Source organism: Mastigoproctus giganteus, chromosome 12, assembly GCF_048544385.1.
Source record: "Mastigoproctus giganteus isolate SK-2022 chromosome 12, ASM4854438v1, whole genome shotgun sequence".
NCBI lineage: Eukaryota > Metazoa > Arthropoda > Arachnida > Uropygi > Thelyphonidae > Mastigoproctus > Mastigoproctus giganteus.
Genome location: NC_143586.1, coordinates 12,111,654 through 12,129,982, shown reverse-complemented (window position 1 = coordinate 12,129,982; position 18,329 = coordinate 12,111,654). Strand labels below are relative to the sequence as shown.

The 18,329-nt window shown below is 39.2% G+C and overlaps 1 pseudogene across 1 annotated transcript in view; it reads right to left on the bottom strand.

Moving 5' to 3' along the window:
• Positions 1-293: 293 nt before the first annotated feature.
• The window catches only part of LOC150076690 (lysophosphatidylserine lipase ABHD12 pseudogene), a 41,640-nt pseudogene continuing 23,604 nt past the window's right edge, over positions 294-18,329 (bottom strand). The window contains exon 2 of the transcript XR_016547733.1: positions 294-1,998. The product of XR_016547733.1 is annotated as a lysophosphatidylserine lipase ABHD12 pseudogene (transcript). The remainder of the gene's footprint in view (positions 1,999-18,329) is intronic.

The following is an 18,329-nucleotide window of genomic DNA, read 5'->3' as shown; positions in this document are numbered from 1 at the left end:
GTAGTTTGAGTGAAGATTTCGAAATTGTTTCTAAAGAAACTGTACACCATGGTCTAAAATAGTTCGTGTTACAGCCTTTGCTCTGTTACATGAATATACAAGTACAGATTATTCAGCTTTAATGCAATCAAGGATCAAAGTTCTATTATTACCAATAGAACCGGGGCAGTTTGTTGCTATGTTCAAATAGTTTTGAATGAAAGCGACCTCTGAAGTTAAGAAATCGAGGCAGAGTTTAGCATTGTAATTCACTGGTATATTTTACTTAATTTCAAAGTAGGCAATGCTTCACATTAGGACATGTTTTAATAAGTTCGAGCACTTAATTACAATTATATTTTGGACACCTTCAAGCAAAAGCAAGGTCTCCTACAGAACAATGGGCATATGTGCCCATGCCCGTTTACTTACCATTGAGTTGTAAAAACAGTCAACAAATTCATGAGGGAAACAGTTTAAAAAGTGTATAAACATAACTAAAATCTTTCAGGACGTAGGCAAACACAAAATTGAAACTTAACAGGAGTCTTGACGGTTTTCGTTTTAAAGTATTCTAAAATTCATAGGTGCCTACAGTTCCAGCTGCAAGCCCCATGTAGACCTGTAAGCAAAATGAAGTATTCAAACGCGAAGTTCCTGGCACAAGCATTGGGCGCACCACACTGTTCAGAAACAACAGCACTGATTTTTTTTTGCTCACGTGGATTCCATCCCCTAACATTGTCGAAAAGATGACTACGTGTCACTTTAAAAGATGGATCTGCAAGGGGGAATGGAATTCCAATGATAGGAGGAACACGTACGGCAATGCCGTTCTTGTGGCACTTGTCGGAGAGTTCGAATCTGAGTATATTCGAGTATTTCAGGAACGATAGATTCGTTAGGATTCCATGCTGTTAAGCTGTTTCTGGAGGGCTGTTGCTTCCATGAAGTTCACCACAATATCTGGCAGGGAAGGTGCCTTGTAGATGTGTCGATGTCCGTAATCCAGTTTAGCGTCAAATTCATAGAACGTGGGAGGTTGTAGTTCCATGGATCTGTCTCTCAAAGCCCTTTGGTAGAGCTTCCTGCCCAGTTGTACAGAGACCATCATGTCATCGGCAGCATGCAAAAAGAGGATAGGAGCCGTTACATTACCAATTCTTTCTTCACTATCGAAGTTGGTATCCTCATGACGGGTTGGATCAGAACAAAAGTTCTGAAAGAATGGCAAGTTTCTGTGGAAAAAGGATAGCGGAAACGTATGGGTTGCGTCGGCTACACTGCTGAATGGAGCTTCCAGAATGATGGCTGCGGGGTTGCTGTTGCTAAGAGAAAGCTCTTCACCTAATCGCACAGCCACCCCCGAGCCCAGAGAGTGACCCCAGATATAGATGCGAGATTTGGGCATTTTTTTCAGCAGCCACCTATACATAGCACCAGCATCCCTCACTAGGCCTTTCACTGTTGTTTTAGCGTTTGTTGAATCGCCAAAACCACGATAATCAAAGGTCACTACATGCGCATCGACACGAGACTGGCTAAGCACCTTGTACATACCCAGACGGTAGTTTGCGGCTCTGGATTCAGAGTTACCATGGAGATAGAGAACAACAGGTCTGTTGTCTTCAAATTCCCGATGAGGATTCAGTCTGACGCTGCACAGTCCAGTCAGGCTAATGGGCATTACGTGCCATACCCCTAGCTTGATCCCGTCCTCTGACTCTACAAAGAAGTGTCTCGTACAATTAAAACCGTATTCTTCAGGCACAGAAAGGTCCATGAAAGGCCAATTTGCATAGTTCAAAAAAACAGCATGTCTGCGGATCCAGGTACAGAAGTAGAACCAGACGGGGATGCCTATGTAGAATACGAAAAAGAATACAGTCATACATCTCACCAGAGGCGACTGACCAGGATGAGTTCTGCAAGTTTCTCTTATGGTAGGAACCACAGACTCCAGTTCAGACTTCTTCCGTAGCATCTGGGACAGCACCTGAAGCCTGTAACGTAGCATACCTGCAAGTAAAAACAAATACCTTATTCTTAGAGCAAAGGCCGTATATAAATCCTAATAAAAATAAAATGAATACAATATGAAACAAAATTAAGAGCAATTCCCTTAAAGTGGTAAAACCAAATCTGTCCTACGCCGTTATGGACATTTGCACAGTAGTGCAATGTGACAATGTTCTTCAGGATCAGCTTCTATCAGCCTGTTGATGTATACCAGACAGGGCGTCATCTAAACCTGAAATGGGAGTACTGCATCTATTCAGGCTAAATAAACCTCAGTCAGTTTCCACTACTTCTGTGCGACGCTGAAAAATGAAGTTCTGCTCCACACAGTTGTTAAGTGGAGTAAAATTCGGATTAACATTTTTAAATATCAATCCGCCAGACAAGCAAACTAAGGTTCTTGATTTTGCTATTGGAAATTCCTTAGCTCTTAAAGGGTATCGCACCTCCAAGTAAACCAATCTCCATAGGATGTAATATGCTAGAAATCTTTTAGAAAGCCATCCTCAGAAAAAGTGATGGCTTTGGCCACAGACCCGGCCATCTACACTACTATTATAGTAGCTACAATACTATAAAGTATTATAGATAGCAATAAACAGATCAACAACTACATACTCGAGACTTCTGTAGAATCCAACATTCCCTCAACAATAGGACAAATGGATATACGACAGACTCCAATTTTCTATTTATAATCCTCGAAAACTACTTTAGAATTATAGGATCCATACTAGAGATTTTTGGACAGCTACTCACTGGAAGACAAATCCTTGTGCTGAATAACAACAATAGCTTCAAGTACACCAGAAATAGGTACACCTAATGGGAGTGTTCCATCCGCATTCTTTTTTGTGGCAGCTCTCTACCCCTTCATGTCGCTGTACAAAAACTATTTCGTATGCAGACGATCTAAAGATCGTTCATCTCACACGAGATGCCAAGACACTGCACATCAAGCCAGATTTCAGTCCTTGTAGCCTACCTCAAAGCTATTGAGTTTGAATTAGATCCCAGCAAGTCCACTTTTTCAAACAAGAAAAGAAAAACAGCCTTCCTAGATGGCCGCCTTATTAACGAAGCCACGGCTCACATTTAGGAGTGAGTCACCTGGAACGAACAACTCGCCTTCTCGGAGACTTTACAAACACAAGAAAGACCCTCGCAGCCCTCTGGAGCGCAAAGCAAGAACTTACTGGTGATTATCATCCTTTCCTCATGTCCTAAGATATCTCCCTTGCACTTTACGCATCTGCTTGGTCCTCTGCATCGTCCACTCGACGCAGTCTTTTCCTTAATACTGAATAAACAGAAACCCTTCAATCTCGAGGAGCATCCTATATACCACCTTTAGCTCGACACCCGCTGTGAATTAATCGTAATCAGGACCAACATCACCCTGGCAAAAAAAATTTACATCCAGAATAGATGCAAACTTTTCGGAAATTCTGTTCCTCGCAGCCAAAGGACAGCACACGGAACCAAGGTGATGTTCCTGTGCTCCAACTATGACCACTTAGCTCAGAAGCCTACAACTCATGTTCCCGTTCAATGAGGTAAGTTTATCTTAAAAACTTACTCCCTACAATGCTGGATGTCTAGTTCCTAATTAGTTCTGGTTCTCATATCTTCTGAGAAACCAGATATGAAATTAAAGAACATGAACCGAATTGAAAGATTCTTCCAGATCAAACTTTCCCAAGCTAATCAAATTTTATACTAACTTTGCTATAAGCTAATTAGACATTTTAGGGAAACAAGTTTTGCGTTACTTATTTCTTTCTGTCAATTCCACATATAAAACCAATTCATTGATTAAACTCAAGTACTCAACAATTATTCAGCGAAAATTCTATACAATTAACTAGCGTTCTTGAGGATCCAAACCACAATTCTTTCAACATTTAAAGAGTACCTCTAACCAAAACTAAATGAGAAAAACAGCTCCGTGCAAACAGCCACCCCGTTCCCAGTAGTCATTACAAAACCATGTACGCATGCTCACTCACGCGTAACCCTTGCTCCTATACAACCGTGACTGATTTGTCATATGAAACAGCAATGAATGATTTATATGCAAAATGTTCAATGATTACAACTTGTATGCGTGACTGACAAAACTAACATTGGAGTGCTGGGCTGAATTCAACATCCATCCACCTTCCCAAAAAAGGAAACTAATATGAAAGTAAGCTACATAATTAGCTAATTTAAGTCTAAACAGTTATTTTTAAATGGTTCAATCGAAATAAATATAAATTGCATACTGATATTAATTTAAATGTGGAGAACAGGTATTAAGGTTTACAATATTCCTTAAGTTCCTACTGCCAGGCCTGTTCCCACTAATGGAAATATTTCCAAAATTTTCTTAAGTGCTTTATTTCCACACTATTCTTACTAAGAAATATTTGTAAGAGTGTCTGAAGGCGAAGCAGTGTACACGATGACCCAACAGAAGGAAGATTCATCTGAGCCATAGATCCTGCCATTATGGCTAAAAACAACTAGCTCGTGAAGACAGATGTTTGATTAAGTATTATATAGTACATCAGGCATGGGTCTGTTTGCATCAAGAGATTTCCTGCACATGTCTAAAGTGGCAACCTAATGTTTTGAGATTGACACCTCCAAAGCAGACTTGCTATTTTTGGAGCTTTGTACAGAGCTTGATCTTTTTGACCGAATTGTGAAGATGGATGGTAGGTACATCATTAACCCAGAAACAAGATGAGCAAATGGAAATATTCTTTCATAATACCAAAAAATTCAATCTGTCTGCCAACAGGGTCATGTTGGCATTTCAGGACTCAAAAAGGTACCAACCTTACAAAATACCTCTCAAAAGTAACGGGGAGTGATACAACCTCGATGGGAAAGGCAAGGAGGCTATCAAGTTGAAGATAGAGAAACGAAGCTATTAAAAAAAAAGGTATCCGTCAGCTTCCTAGCTGACGATGCTCCTGCTCACAAGACACCTCAGTGGACTTAGCAATCAGTTTTGAAAGTCTGCAGCCTACCTTATTCTCGAGTTTTCTTTCACCTTCAGAGACTTTTCTTTCCTAAAATGAAGAAAGAGTTAGGGCCGCAGACTTCAGATTGATGAAGAGGTAATTGAAGTGGAAGCTGGTTTTCTGCTCAAAACGAGCTCTGTTCAGGAGGCATGAAAACGTTTATCAACAGACGGGCAAGATGTGTAGCTCTAGAAGATAGCTACATAGGAAAGGATGACAGCATTCGCAGTATACTCTGCCATCATGCTAACATTCCATTCCTTTGGTACCCGTTTTCCCATTTTTTATAACCTGATAGAATTTATTCCCGTGCTCTTCGATTAAACTACCCAAGTTTTCCAGGAAAGTTGATGAGAATGCAAGAGTATCTTGACACTCATTTCTTTCGGGTTTGTTGGTGGATTCTTCAATAATCAGCAGATTGGATTCGAGGTCCAAATTTATTTCGCATGTAAGTGATGAGAATTTATTGAAAACATACTTGAAACAATCTTTATTCAGAGCTTGAACGAACCGTCTAAGTACAAAGGAAGTAACAGCACTGTCTTGATCTACTAGTTGCTCATCTTTAACATTCTTTGAACTTTGTCTTGGTGGTCAAACTTTTCTTTTCCAAATGTTCACTTGTTTCGACTAATTCACTCGCACAGAAAGAGAGCAAGGCGATTTGCTATAAACAAGTTTTTGGCCGAGTAGATCAATAACTTAATCTTCTAACAATGATCCTTTTGATTTTTTTCAATAAAAATCTTCACATTATCGTAGTTTAAGTTTGCTGAATGGGCTACAGGAATGGATGCATTTTTCCCCATTATGAAAAACTTTCAGGCTTTTCTTCGATGAGTCGATAAAGAATCTACTACATCTGTTGGTGGTGGTTGAAGAGCTATTGGCTTAAGAGTAGCTTGGGCTATAATGCGCCTAGCCTAGGTAACAAGTTTGAAAATAACTGCAGAAATGTTGCAATATCATTAAGCCTTCTTCGGAACTCAGAACCAAATTTTCTTTTCACGATATCTAACACCATGAAAGATTTGTTTCTGGGTCCAGCACAGCTATTTCTCTTTTGATCTTAAAAGCTCCGCAGACCCATTGGGTAGATTTTAATCTACCCAGATTAAAAGTTCACTGTATAAACAGTCTGTAGTTATGAATTTCTTTACCACAGTTATTTATATCATCCTTCCAATGAAATGTCAGATTCGAATCTGATAGATGTTCAAACACCACTGGGGTGTGCTACTGGAAGTGTTTGAGTGTGCAATTCTCAGCTTGTTATTAACATTATAACCTGCTACACATACGGAACAAAAGTAGCAGTTTTTATTATGAACCCGATTCCCTCCACACAATGGGAATGGTGTATCGATGACCGTTTTTTAAAACACTAACAATCGAAAGCCAGAACCGGCCTCGGCTCTATCAGCACCTTGCGCAACTCTGTTGCGCCCTCTCCAACTTCCCATTAAGTTTATGCATTACACTTTTACTATTAATTGAAAAATGAGTCCCTGAAAGATAGAATAAAACAGCGCTAGATTTAGTGGAAAATACAATTTTAAAATCGATAGAAATTCACCCCACAAAGTGTACCAAACCTTTTCAATAAGTGCTACCTTGAAGGTGTTTTCCCTTGAATTTGGAAGGTTGCTTTGATAAAGTTATTTTTAAGCGAGGTAAGGATGCACTGATCCAGAGGCATACAGGCCGATTTCCCTTCTTCCAGAGGGAAATTCAGTTAAGGTTATCTGAATGGTTGGCAAATATAGGGTTACAATTACAATATGGTTTAAAAAAAAAAAAGTTCAGCAGAGGATGCTATTAAGGATTTGGATGACTTAATTGACCAGTTAGTATGTTTTGGTGCTATACTTTGAACGTGACATCAAAGCATACTGCTTTCTTTGAGACAAGTCAATTGTCCTGACCTACCATATAAAGCAATATGCGAGTTATCTTACTAGCAAAAGTGATTGTGATCAGGTCACAGCATATGCAACAGACGGGTGTCCCCAGGGCTCTCTCCTGGAATCTTGTTTTAAGTGTGTGGTTAAATGAATCAATGAAAGTCAGAGTTGCATACGCTGATGACATGATCGTGTGTTCGTGGAGGTTCCAGGCAAGAAATACAGGATAATGCTAACACTTATGAATAGCTTATTTCAATGAGCTTTCAAACAAATTGTGGATATCCAGTAAGAAAACTTATGCTATTGAAGGGTAAACTTGACATTGGAATACCCCCGTAGTTTTTAGTGCGGGATATCGGGTCCCGATGGTCAGTAATACTAAGCATCTGGACATTAGACAGATGGACTTTCTACCTCGTTTAGAAAGTTAAGAATTTCTTCTATTATTCGAATAACAACAGAATGGAACTTACAGGCTTTTTTATTCTTTATTTTCTTTGCTGGCTTCCAGTCTGGCAACCCTGGGAGCCAGATTATGGTGAAAATGGCAAGGTGCAACAGACCCAGACCCATGTGCCTAGGGATGGGTGCTGGGTGACAGGCACCCAGTTGGTGCCCATCCCTAGGAAACCTGTTTCCCGTCAACATGACACATGTAGATACTGCAGAAGTTCTGTTTGAATACAGATTACAGAACTGAAGATGGACGTAGGTCCGGGTGCCACCATAGACGTAATATACATAACGTATCTTGGTCAACTAATTACAAGATAGGTGGCACATTTACATTTTTCACAAATGTTATATCCTGCTTTTATTTTTCCAGAATGAAAATCCATGAGTTACCATTTCTAAAGACAATACTAAAATCCCGTTAGAAGCAGAAACTAGGTTAGCACGATCGCACCAGAAAACTACTAGATGTTAAAGAAATACTAGGTTTATACAGCTACATAACTTGCTGGTCTTGACATGTCTAAACACTTGTAAGTAAACATGTATCATGGACTGTGCATCTAAGAAAAAATTGGAAAGTTCTGCACACGAAAGATAACCGGTTTGGATTTAAGGATTAGCACTAACGGCCTCCGTAGCCGAGTGGGCAGGAGCGGGAGTGCAGTAGCACACGCTCTTTGAGTAGACCGGGGTTCAAGCCCCTGCCTGCTGAATACGGTCGATCTGCCAACCCGCACTGGACCAGCGTGGCAGATTATGGTCCATTTCCCTCAGCATGAATTGTTGAGGAGGCTTCCACCCTGCAGTGGGTTGATAATGGCTGCACTTTACTTTTTTTTACTAAGATTACACAAAGAAACACCATGAAATTTGAAAATAAAAATTTATGCAGATCAGTGTTATTGGACAGTTGTTTAATGAGAAAAAAGCCACCGAGATGCATCTCTCCACACTGGTGAGAAGAAAGTTGGTATTAAACTTGTGCCTGGACCTGTTTAAGATGTTGGGGACCCTTACACGTAGAATGCAGATGGCCGCTTACCGGAAACCAGCAGCGACAAAGCGGAGCCTTCGCACTGGTTAAGAACACTTGGGGTGTTCTTTTAGGGTGCTTACACGTAGAACGCAGGTAAACCGCTTACCTGGAACTAGCAGACATGCAGGTGAAGCTTCTCACTGGCTATGAACACAATAGAAAGCAATTGACTAGTGGAAAAAAAAAAAAAAAAAAACTTTACCCCATCGCATACAGAGAAGTTGCACTGGTCAACTGCTTTCTATGTGTTCATAGCCAGTGAGAAGCTTCCGCTTTGTCGCTGCTGGTTTCTGGTAAGCAGTTACCTGCGTCTACGCGTAAGCACCCTAATGTTTGTTAGTGGGGCGTCAAAATGTAAAAAGCAATTTGCCACACAGTTTTTAACTAAATTCTTCAAAACCAAATGAGGTACAATCACGTAAATATGTACTCTGTTACAACTTTCTCATTTTGAAAGGAAGTTCCCACGCGAATTTGATTTCGAGCGTGAAATCGCTCAAGAATATGGAATCCGTGAAGCAACAGAAGTTACTGTTCTGGAATTTTCCCGGAAATAATGTTAAGACAGATACCGGAGTGAGAGCTGAAGGATTACCCTTTAAACAAGAGGTCCAAAGCTGGGATACATGCCTCATTTCAGCAGCTGCTTAATTGCCTAGTTTGTCCTTCTCCAGTAGAGTGGAAAGGATAAGATGGGTCCGAAATTCCGTTATTCTGAGACGTCTGGCCTGCATTCAGTTTTGCAACACTCATTTTAAAACCCTCGAGGAAATCGCAGGAAAGCTTACAATTCCAGGAACATCTCGATAGGAATAGTATCCTTAATGGATACAAACATGGGTTCATGAAGACTTGCCTGACCAATCTAGTTAATTATAACTAAATCAAAAAAACAGCCGGATGCAAGAAACTTTAAGTTATTTACTTTTGACTTCAAGTAAAGCATTTGATTATCTATGAATGGCTATTGTATAAACTGGGGTAAATTGTGATTAATGGATCCTTTGTAGATCAACAGCTGGCCAAAAGCCACGATAGTCAAATGGATATACCTCAAAAGTGGATCAATGTAGCGAGTGAAGTCCACTCCAGGACTGGGGCCGATGTTTATTTTCCTTAAATGACACTGAGGGCATGTGTATGGCAAGTTGCGAAAGTTTGCTGATGATTTAAAGGTAGGAACAGTGGTTTAATCATAATAACCAGACTAATCTTTCTTCAAAATAGAGTTGAATCCGTTGCACATAGGGAACAGAACCCACGAGTTAAACTAGGCGGAGTAGAGATGGGAAAGACTCATCGAAAAACAAATAAGGGGAATTTCTGGATGCAATTTTAATATGAAGAATCCTTCCGATAGATGGCAGCATATGCCAAAGTTTCTTCAGGGGAAGTTCTTAGCACTTAATCGTGAAAAACCAGTAGTTGTTAAATAGGTTAAGTGGTTTCTTGTTAGACAGCGCATTTATCTTGAGATTAAATGCAACTCGTAAATATTCTTACTGGTTATTAGAAAAGGCACATTAAACTGCCTCTACCTTTATGTTGAAACTATTTTAGTTTGCCCTCAATTTCATTTTTGATGAAAATGAAGTATTAAAAATTAATACTTCAACAGGACCTCACATTGATTTCTTTTTCGATGAAGCCCAGATTGAACATTTCTGGCTTAAGATTTTTATGCATTTAATAATCAAATTATCATGGAATTCAGTTGTTTTCGGGTTAACTTTTGCGACTGGAGATTATGGCAAACATCCTTACTTAGATATCAAAATAGCACGAGAGCAATGCCAAGTGGTAAGTCTATGCCTGCAGACTTTGTTTTTGGAATCTTCTACATAAGGGAGTATCGCAGTCTTACTGTCCCCTTTAGTTTACTGTAATAAAGTATCACTATGCAAACTTTATAAAGGATCAGAAATAACTCAAAGTGAGTGGGAAAATGAGCCGAAAAATTCGAGGGACGTTTCAAGATAGTAAACTATCCAGAAGAATACTTAGTCAGGATTGTTGTTAACAAAGTGGGCGAATTTGAACTCCTGGTTAGGACAACTAATGCTGACATAAGGCTAAAATGTGGTGCCACGCAGAAATTGGGGATGAGTTCGATTATGTATGTCTAATGTACATATAAGTAATGTATTTAGGAAAGATAGAAGAGATGGTGGCATCATGCTTCTTATCAAAAGCATGTCTGAGTGCGAAAAGTAACGTCTGACAGCAAAGAATGTGTGGTGCGAGTTAGATGGAAGCAAAAAAGGTATGAGAGTGGGAGTAATCTACAGACCAGAAGAATTATGCATGACTACAGTCCGGCACTCATGGAATGGATAGGTATGAATATCACATTATGGGCAATTTCAATGTGGCCCTAATTTATTGGAATTAGTGGGAGGGAAACTCGCCATGGGGAACAAATTTTTAAAATAAACTGTTCCAGCATGTTAGATAAAATACTAGTGGTAAGAATATTCTAAGCTTCATTACTCGCGAAATCAGATGACAGTGCTTAAAGTACAGGAACCATAGCAAGTGATTATGCACTCTTCAGTTGCAAGGTGAAGAAATGTTGCAGCAATCAAAAGGAAAACTGCAGGTTTTAATTTCAGAATGACTTTTCTAATCTTTTAGTTGGGCAGATTGCAGAGAGGGATTACATTAGAATCACAGGCCCTGGTTGTCTAAGGTAGACTTTCCAAATTACTTCTCAGAAATACCCAAAGATACTATAATAAAAAAAGTGGTTTTCCGAAAGTGTCATACTAGTGGCCAATTAGAAAAAGTGAAAACTATATCAGATGGAGTAGTTCAGAATAATCAATTATTCGTATAGTAAAAGGGTTGGTGACCTAATGGTTTGAATATTACATCATTATCCATTTTAGTATGTTGTGGTCTAAATCTTAGACGTTACTAAAGACATTTTTATAAAAATGTGGAACATTGTGGGTTAAGAGTGACTCCCTAAATTAGGGAACAAAGTACACGCGCTTCCCACAATGATGCAGCTGAAACTACCACCTACATCTTGACCCATGTTCTCCACTGAAGAACAGTTTATTAAAAAAACTTTTAAACCTTGCTTTTTACTTCGGCTTCATTGTATTGTGGAAAAAAAATTGATCTATAAAACAGCTTCTCGGCCAAGGAAATTTGTATGTTCCGTTTCTATCATTTCGTGTACCAAGGTTTCCAAATACTGATATACAATTTCTCTCACGTATAGTTCCACTAAGTGCCGCCAGCCTAAATTAAAATATGTAAATTGAGCTTTTTTGAAAGCTTACCCAGTGAGAGAATGCAAGGGATCCAATATTATATTTGACCAAGAGTTCTTCCATGAGGACTACCATTACAGTAACTCACTGACTCCCTCTTCAAGTTTTCTGCATAGGTCAAGAGAAGGTCTCAAAACGAGAAGTTGAACTTTGGACGCATAAAGAAAACTTCGAAAAAATTAAATTTAATCCAAAAAGCCAGGTGCTCATTTTCTACAACTTTCAGACTTATTTTACTGCGATCTCAGTTCTGCAAAGTTAATAACGAATTAAAGTTGAAGTCTGTTCAAGTATTTCCCATCATTTCTTCGTTCATTCAGGCTGAAATGAGTGTCATTAAAACAAGCATGCCTGTCGTGACTACATGCACACGTTCTCTTGGTACAATGACAAGTATCACGCAGATATCAGTAACATCACTTACGATATACCATGCTGAAACTGTCGATCACGCAATATGAGACCGGCTTTTACTAGATCAAGAAAGGCATGACAGCAGTTGAAATCATTTCCGATTGTGTCGTAGCTAGCGGAAAGCTTTGGGACATTGAAAGATTATTCATAAACGTTTTCTTGGATGATCTCATCCGTGGCGGTTAGGAAGTAGGCATCGTTTTTAGAAGTACGGTATTTTAAGTTGCTCACTTATAGAAGCATGTTAAAAGTAATTAGCATGCACGTAAAGCGATTCAAAACGAGTTTAACAAAGTGAGAAAATTAAATCTTTGTTCAACTGAATCGAAGTTTGGTGAGGCACACCATTTATCCTTACTTATTTAAATGTGACAATAAATTGAGGCAAATCGCAATACTTAGATTGTTTACCACTGGAATTGGTAAAAGTTCAACTAGATAAGACTAGTCAATTTTACCTCAAATTTATTTTTCTGACTACAATTATCGGTATTAACATGGTCACTAGTGGCTATCCTTCTGGGACTGCTAGTAGTGCGCCGCCAAGCCAACGAAATTTGAATGACGAATGGATTTAACGTAATCTGGAATAGGCTATACAAGGATTCAGCTGGAAGAGTTACTCATTTACGATGTCCCCGAGGAATCACGAGTGGCTGTGGACAATTAAGGCATTTTAACAGACTGACTCTTTGAAAGGATCTGAGAACTGCAGGCCTCGTTAAAGAATATAGCATCAATCCCTGAAACATTGCAGGCATAAAAAAAGAATTATGGGGAACAAGGTTCAGACTTGTAAGCCATTTAAGTTTACTTCTGGATGGAAGTTAAAAAACGAGATCTGCTGTTACTCATGCCCAGTTATCTCTTGGCAAGTAATTGATATACGGAGTGTCGTCCCAAAAGCATGGCCTGTGGGTGAATATTCTTGGCTACGGACTATTTTCCACGGAGGAATTATTGAGAGGACTGGCCTGGAAATAAGGAATTAAAAAAAACGTAAAACCATTAAAAAACTTCAAGGTCCAATACGCTACATGGAAAAGTTCAGATGAAGGATAGGCCTATATTAAGAAAATCAACTACGTTTTTTGGAACAAACTGTATGAGTACTCGCAAAATTACAGATAAGATTTTTGTGGCTAAGTGAAGGTCAGTATGGAACTGACTTATCTGATGCCGCTTTTTTACAACGGTTGGTTTTGTAAAATTAAGCTGGCCTGTTATCAGATGAATGCTTTCTAATCCAATGCAAGTTAGGCAGGCTTCAATCAGTTGGCAGGGATGTAAAGGGGTTTCAGGGACAAATTGTATTAGCCATAGTACAAGGAAGCCCAAAGCTTTTTCTGCATCAAAATTAAAATGCGTAATTTATTCTCTTCACGTAGGCAGCGGACTTGAATCTTCCCAAGTTGTCAACGTCAGCCAGCCGTGAAGGCAACATACTGATAATCAACTCACTGGCTGAAAGGAAAAACTTCCTGCAATCCAGTCCAAACCTCTTTCCGCCATAATTGAGTTTGGTGCCCCTCGTTCTGTAATCATTTGTATTTAGTGAAATTTTTCCATGTCATTCATTTTATTTGACTCAGGCCATAAATATTAGGTTTACTCCAAGGTCCTAATTACCAAGCCCTGTAATGTAACTCATATTCGAAACCTTTTCTCATATGATCCTTTTGTACTGCTGGACCCTTTCAAGAAGCTCGATTTCTTAAGTATCGTCTCGTGTACCCGAATGCAGTGTTCAAAGTATGACCTTATAGTGATAGCCGCTGATCTATAAGATCAGCGGCTATCACGTTCGATAAATCACTGATAGGACACTGGGCCGTCCGTGTACACTAGAATTTCATGTCCGATTAAAAAATCGGCGCTGTGTTTTTAGATCAACCCCAGAAGCATGAAAGTTATTTTGGGGTTGCTATTCTTCAAGTGTAGGCATTAAAACACAGCTGACAAATTTTTTCACCGGCCTTTAAGTGCAAGTCGTCCTAAAGAAGTGTTGCTTGGCGCTGATTAACTACTCAACCGATCTGGATATCTTTAAAATTGACATTAAGCCCTATCTATTCGTCAATATCATTTAAGATAACCAAAACAGTAATCCAATACAGCTCACTTAGGGAACTCCACTTCTTAAGTCGGCAAAATCTAAGAGTAACCATTAATCATAGCCCCTTCAGCTTTCTTCCTTGCAGCCATCCAAACATTTTCCTTTCACGATTCCAACACCTTCCAGCCTGTACAGTAATCGCTTTACAAATTACATTTCGCTCAACTGGTTGCTTTTCAGATTTTTGCTAAAATAAACCAAGTAATCACTATATCCAGCTCACGAGTGACTGTCAAAATAGCTAAGATATTCAGACATTGTGGGTTTGATTACAGTTGGGAAGTTTAATATTTCAGCTGTCTTAAAACCCTTATAGTAAAGATTAGCGTTCTCAAGTAAGCCCTGGGCACTTTTTAGGTATCATGCCTATGACAGTAACAAGGGGTATGACCGCAGGGCTGTACTCTTTCTCCTTGTCAAAAAATCCATAGCAGTAGACTGGAGCACGCATTTCTTTGCTCATAATGCAAAGATCTTTGCCCGCTTTACTGAGGCAAGACAGTAATGAACAGCAAAGTTCACTTAATAGGTTCCTCGACTGGTTGATTGGGAACTGCAACTTCCAAAGACAGCATTAATAGTGCCTTCTGAAGTCGCGTCAAAAGCATCAACGATCCGAGTATTACATTCCAATAAAATGGGAAATTCCACCAGCACAGCGACAGAATAAAATGCACTAATTCTGATTCGTTAAGCATTCCCGTTACCTCATTGGTTTCAGCCTCAAGTCTACCAGATACATTCGAATATGAAATCTCCAGTCCCCTCAAACCAATACACTCGAATTTCAGTAGCGAAACATCTTTGCTTCAAGCTGGCTTGATAATAGTAGAAATTATTGCAATACATTTGCAATATTGCCCTTACATATTGTATTATGACCGTTCACCCCGGCCTGGGGTTAACAATGATAATACAATATTTAAGAGAAATAACATTAATAAATTAAACAAAGGAAATAACATGTGGATGCATAAAAGGTACAGTACAACCGAAAACAAAGTATAACAGTTATATACACCACAATGTGCAAAGATATAAGTAGAAAACTGAGAAGTTAGTAAGCCATCATTATATCATATGATATTGTTGACTTGCGACATTAAGACGAACTTGGAGAAAGATCAGGGACAGGAAGTACAATTCAAGAAGGCGGTGTCTGTATTCACAAGACAACTTAAGGTCAGCATTCAAAGACTTGCATATAAGTAGCTGAAATGGTAGAAACCTATTGGATATGTGGAAACGACAGATGTAGGCACAGAGTTGGAGTCGCTCTGAGGGAATCTCCAAGAGCACAAGTCCCAGAATGGTGACAATCTTGCGAACGATCATTGACAGTCGCAGTAAGGCGACTCACTTGAATTTTTCGGAGCCTATGAATTTGTATCGAACTGGCCAGTTCAGTCGTCCTTAGCTGCGGAGGAAGTTAATTTGTTTAGGGCCCATTTTAAGAGCCGAAACTGAGCTAAATACTAGTATTTAGCCATATAGTTAGAGAAAGGAAGCCACAGGCTTTTGCTACACTGCCAGCAAAAAAATAAACATCGAAGTACAGTACATAGGAAAAAGAACAATTTTCCCTTCTCATAACTATTCAGTTGAGCTTTGAATAAATTCAAACTGTCAGCGACAACTACCTGCTAAGGCAAGTTGTTCCAGCAATCAACGACTCGCCGGCTAATTTAATTTTTGGCTCGTGTAGTTTTGGAATTCTTTATAAGAGCGAAAATTCCACCCTCATGATTCCTTTCGGCCTATATAAACTAGCTAAACGCAGACTTCATCCACGCATCTTCCTGCACAGTGTCAGTCTTACTGTTCTGAGTTCCTTGCTGCCATGCCACATTTCAGAGAAGAACGTACAGCGAGTGACTTGCCAGCCTAAATGTGCTCGAACCGACTACAGAAAAAAACTCGTTCCTGTGCAGTCAATGAGCTGTGAACGAACTGAACACTGATCAGTAACCGAAATATACTATCCTACAGGTGATAGAGGTTACAAACCTCTAAGGCTGTCCAAATCAGACCTTTCAGGGACCACTGAACTGAAAATGTCTAGGAATGCAGTTGTATGCATATAGTTTATTTAAATCTACTTTATTTCCTTTGTTACTCAGGTTTTTCACGTTTACCTTATTTCATCTGTCATGCTAATCAGAAGACACCTGATTTTGTTATGGTTGCTCTGATACTAACCAGAGTTTTCCTAACTTAAGATGAGAAAACTCATGCATTTTATCTCGCTGTTCTGGTCTTAATGGGAATAAAGAATTGTTTTCAGCAATAAGAGAAATTTAACGGCACCGGAGCTTGTCCCTCAAATCAAACCCCCAAGGCCTCTCCAAATGAATGGTAGACAGACTTGCCGAACTAAGCTACCGCGAGGTTAAGCCATGTGGAATATTGCAAGCTCAGTCTTTAGTTAAAAATGTTGCAAAATCCGCCGGATTATTGCCACGTGGGAGAGACTGGATGGTATTTGGGTTACGAAACAGCTACCTCATGTCATTAAAAATGCACCATCCAGAACTAGACTCATTCTGGTATAAAGCTAGAGATATGATAAATAACAATACCAATTATAAATGGAAAAATAGTTGAAACATCACGGGAAACCTTAAATATTTTCTAAGTGATGCCATACAAAATTAGCAATATCGTGACAAATTACACTCGACTGACTGCAAGTTACCGAACTTGAACTGCAAACCAATGAGTTGCTGGAAAGCAGATTTTGTTCTGCAGGACATTTTCAAAAGCCTGACAAATAGCTGGGAGGATATAATCACAATTAACATTGTAACCTTAAACACGTTCACAAGCTATTGCGTGTAGTGTGCAATGCCCTTATTAGTCAGCATACCCGGCTGACTGGTTACTGCATTTCAAAACAGTAGTGGAAGACTTACTTGACACAGTAAACTAGCTCCGGAACAGGAGAACACAGATTCCGTGCAATTTAGATCAGGCATGGAAGTAACACGCGATAATCTTTGAGGAAACGAAAGTGGAGCATCAATTTCCAAACTTCCTTCCTTTGGTCCCCAATCTGACCAGTTTTCGGCAAGTTAAAAACATACAGAAACTTCAGCTCGGGCGCTTCCAACCGGGAAGAGGAAGTTTCTTCCATCAGCCTTCCTGGTTTCCATTACATTACAACACGGAAACTAGTCACAAATATTTCCGTCAAGCTGAAATTCCAGCGGGGAGAGAGATCAAGTCTGATCCCTTTTCCCTCGGTTATTAACGATAACAGGAGGTTGGAGTTTCCCTTAAGGGAAGATTAATATTCTGAAGTGTACTGACAGGTACGGTGAAAGTAAGCCAGTTGAAACAAGATTAAGTTAATTTTGAATTAAAGTTATCGAATAAGATACTCAAGCTCTGGAAATTGAAATAAGCACTTCAACCCACTTTGAGTGGGATCTACCTTTGATTCTCAAAGAAATGCAAATTATCAGACGTCTCGTGGTGCTTCCTGTACCATTTCTTCAGTTACCTCTGCACAATGCCGCAAAAGCATATTTAAAAATTATGCGGAAACACTGAAGTGGAAATACTACAGAACGCCAATAAATTGGCAATTCTTTAAAAAATTAAAAAGCAAATTATACTACACGCATTATTTCAATTTCCAGTTATTGAGATACCTGTGCACTATGCCACTAGAAAAATACTAAAAACACGAAAATGAGTGCCACTTTCCATCTAAAGATTAGAGAACTATCGGATCTTTTCCAGTAACTATCCATCTGGAATACTACACAACTTATAACTCCACTGGAAAGTTAAATATTCACTTTTTCTCAGACAGATGCAGTTAAAGTAGTCAAAACGACTTGCGAGAACTGCGGTTTTGTAACTGAAAAAAACCAGGTCACTGCACTCCATGCTATCATCAAGAATAAACATCAAATTAACCGCATGCTGTTGCTGTTATTTTGTATAATTTTCAAAGTCCATTAACATGACTCACTGTGTGAGGTTCTTTCGTAATTCCATATGAATCTGAAAAGGAAGCAGTTCCAAATGTAGCGACTTGAGTTCTAGTAGTTCACAATTTGGAACTGAATTACAAGGTTATTAGTTATATGGTGCAAG